Source organism: Octodon degus, unplaced genomic scaffold (assembly GCF_000260255.1).
Source record: "Octodon degus isolate 3935 unplaced genomic scaffold, OctDeg1.0 scaffold00814, whole genome shotgun sequence".
NCBI classification, from domain to species: domain Eukaryota; kingdom Metazoa; phylum Chordata; class Mammalia; order Rodentia; family Octodontidae; genus Octodon; species Octodon degus.
The window spans coordinates 15747-20046 of NW_004525390.1; positions in this window are offsets into that span (position 1 = coordinate 15747).

Genomic DNA, 4300 nt, shown 5'->3' on the forward strand with positions numbered 1-4300 from the left:
TTATTTATGTTTTGCGGAACTGGGGATTGAACTCAGGCCCTTGTGCTTGCCAGGGAAGCGCTTATTCCACTGAGCCATCTCCCTGGCCACTTTCTCACCTATTTTAGCACAAATAAAGAATTTAGAAAAACTTGACTCACCCTCAGTACATGTCCTTGTGACATTCATAATGGGATGAAAAAGTTCTTAGTAACTCCCAGAAATATCATATGTATTATTTAAATGATAGCATGAAAATTAGTTACTTAGTACTATATAAACATTAAGGGAAACAGTTAAGTATAGTTTAAGCTAATATAATAATATTTAATGATAAATATCTTGAGTCTGACAGTCTCCATCAACCTCTCAATTTCTTTCTTTATCACAGAGACATGTTAATTTAAAGTCAAAGAAAATTTATGAACAGTGTGACAATCAAAATCCATCTAAAAATATTATATAAAACCACTGGACTTGAAGTGCATAAAGTCCATCCAGGACAGTAGAGAGCTGGCCAGGTGTTAAGCTGTTACATGCATAGACATTACTAAAATAACACTAAACTCTTCCTATCAAACTTTGCTTTCATAAATTTAAATTAAAATGCTTAGAATAAATTCTTTAAAAATCATCTTAAAATGCATGTTCTTTGATAAGGCACATCTTCAAAATCCTCTCTAAAGCATTTGTGAACAAGAAAATTCAAGTTTTTGTAAGTTTTTCTAGTTTTAATAAACTATTTTTACATTATTACACAAATCCATGAATGCAATTATATTTCAATATCTCTTCATTATATCCAATGTTGAGAACCATCTTTGTCAGACACAATGAAATAAGGATGTTCTCTGTGATCACTTCTAGTCTACAAGTTCCTAGTACCTGGATCTGCAGGTGTGGTACTAAGTCTCAGTCAACAGAATCTTGCCTGACTGAAGGATGCACTGGGGTGGCATGACAGTAAGTCTGCAGGAGCAGAGTGCCTGGACTTCACAACTCTGCTGGCCTAGGGGTATTAGAACAGCCTGAACCCTGTGGCCAGGCTGGTACTGCAGGTGGCAAAGAGCACAGGTCCACAAGGCTAGTCTGTAGCCCACAATCTAAGGCATTGGTTTGTTATCTGAAAATTCAATGTGGGAGAAGTTCCTGGATTCTGGATCCATGAACACAGACTAAATTTTATTTTTGTTGATGTTGGCCTGTTTTTTGAATTGAAAGATCCTACATGATTCTGGGGTGGTAAGTCCTTGGAACCCAAGGGCTTCCTTAATTATGGATGAATCTGCATTCTTCATATAAGAACACAAGCTGATGACTTGGGATGCAGGGTGATCTTATTGCAAAAAATGGCTTGAAGTCTTACTCTGCAGTGGCTTCCTGTGACTTATGGGATTATCCTAAGGCAGCGATTGATCTGAAGCCTCAGTCTTGCTGGCTGTAAAAGTGAGGAGATCAAAGGCTCTGTTCATAGATGTCAGCCTGGGTCCTAGGATGAGAGGCTAGTAGAGTCCCGGACAGGACTGGACACATAGTCTCAGGTACTTGCCTGGAGCCTGGGGTCATGGGCATCTCGTGGTGCTGAATTTTCTTAGAGCATCTCCTCTGTTTGGATCCTAGGAAACATTTACTCTATTTTCCAGTCATTAACAAATGTGCGGGGAGACTCCATGGTGCTGCCTAGGGTTAGGAAAAGGGATGCAGGCATTGTCAAACTGCCTTGTTTATAACTTTTGCTGTACTTTTTCTTATTTCCATAGCCTCCATATATTCAAAAGAAAATGAAAATTAATATATGTGTGCAGAACTCCTAGCAATAAAACATCAACAAAGAGGTACCAGCCCTCAAGACAAATCCTATTCTGGCTGTGTATTTTCACTGGATCTCTTGCTGTCTATTGGGCAGCATGAACTCCATTTAGAATCATTCTGTAGGTTAAAGACATGTATCAGGAGAGATGAGGTGAGGGGATGTCAGAATAAGGACATGGAGCCGAGATCGGGCCTCCTGAATGCAGTGCTTCCTAATTACATACAGTAAGTAAGTGGATATCATTGGATCCACCTGAAGTTCAGTTCTTCATGAACAGGCACACTTGGACCACATTTAAATGCGTGCCCATTGGCTATTGTGTATTTTATAATTTAAGAATTATATAATTCTTTATTCCTATTTTTAAATATTTTTTAATGTTTTTATCATATTCTGTAGGGGCTTAAAGTTTAACATATCAATACTTGATGAAAAATACCAGTTCCATGCTATGCCTAAGATGTTTGATGTTTTATTCAGACAGATAGTGAAGTTAATCTCAACAGCTTAGGTTGTATGGTAATAACAATAAGCTTGTGTTCTGCAGGGTTAACAACCTAAGTTTGCAGACCAAAAATTAGGGGAAAAGGAGGGCCGCAAAGAAAGCCAACATTTTGGCCCTAGCCTTCCAAGGTCAATTAAGACTCAGGACACATGAGAACTTGGTACTGTAACATCATGTAACTCAGTTGTGTCCCAAATTTTCTGATCAAGGAGATTATGGAGCCAAAGAGGAAAGTGATTGATGATGTAGAGTCTGCCTAGGGAGAGTCACATCGAGAAAACATTCTCTCAGGCTTCCACAGAAAGTAAATTGGCCAAGCAATGGTCATGACTAATCCACATGGCTGACACTGACAAAGGATCTACAATCCGAGGTACAGGGTCTCAGGATAAATCCTGAGGGGATTTCACTGACCTTTTAAGATCTAAAAGCTACAATTCTTCTTGCATAGGTATTGCTTTATCTTGTTCTTAACCATTCAGTAGAAAAGTATAAAAATGAAGTATAAGAAGTAAAGCCATGGTGTTATGTTGAGCTGTAGGGGAATCAGGTCAACAACTTTTGACATTGCAGAGAAGTGGAAGACCCAATACCACTATGGACTACTGGACTATTTTGGAATATTTTGTTGAGTTCATAGGCCTATAATAATTAAATTACAGAACTAAACAAAAAAGAGGATACAGATGAATAACCATTTTGTATCTGTGTATTCATAATATTTAGGATAGATATATAATACATTCTCTTAACGAATAGAGGGATTTGCTGTAATAGTGTTTGTAAATAGGATATCATGTCTGCATCTTGTACAACAAATAATTACTAGGAAGACAGTGTGAAATGTGTTAATTATTGGATCTGTCCTACAAGTTTGATTTGAAACTGTCTCATTGCTATTTATTTCTCAATAAAATTATGGAAAAATGATTATTCAGATTATACAGGGATAATCCAGACATGTAAGAAGACTACATAATGCCTGTATGGAATTCATCTTAGAAAAAAAAGTTGGCAGAACTGGGGAGCGAACTCAAAACCTTTTGCTTGCCAGGGAAACGCTTATTCTATTGAGCTATCTCCCCAGCCCTTAGATTTATTTTAATTTTTAAAATAAGTCATACATGCCACTTATGTCCTGAGTTCAATTAAATAGAAATTATTTTGTGTTATTTTCATAAATGATGAAATACTTATCTTTTTATAAAGTAATTGATCATTCTCTGTACATTAACTTTCAACCTTTGTACTGACAAATATGATGTCTCATAAAAATTATATTTAACTGGGGTTCAATCTTTGGCTTGCCTTGCTGTCCCTGCCTACAGGGTGCACTGAGATGGTAACTGAGAGGGGCATGGTGGGGTTTGCCTGTAACCCCAGTGCTTGTGACGCTGAAAACCAGAGGATCACTATGAGTTCGAGCTATGTAGTGAGACCCTGTAGACCCTGTACCAAATACATTAAAAAATTAAATCTAAATTTGCCAGTGTTTTTGATTCATTCCTAATAATCACTGACATTTAATTTGTGAAACACTTTCTAAACTTTACTTAATTTTATTTTCTTTCTAATTTTTTTCACTTTCTGCTTCTACGTCTAGATCTTAATGAAATGTTTTTTTAAAAGAGTAATATGGTGAAATGTGTAAAATGACAACTAACAAAGAGACCTAAATGGCCACTAGTGAGTTAGGTAGTAGCATAAGGAATTTTGAGCAAAAAGAAACTATTACAAAAAGTGATAAATTTCACAAAATCTATAAAAGCAGACAAGGAACGCAAGATCCCTGAAGCCGGTCCTAACAGTCAAGGCCCACAGATTACCATTTATCATGTTTTCAATATTCGAGTGATGATGAGGATTGCAGATGGTAAGACAGTGATGAAAGGCTCTGGCCATTGTAAGGAAGAATGACACGCCTCCAGGAAGGTACTGACCTGCACTGCACATCCCCTAGAAAACAGATTCTGCTCACTCTCTATACAGAATGGGTATCAGAG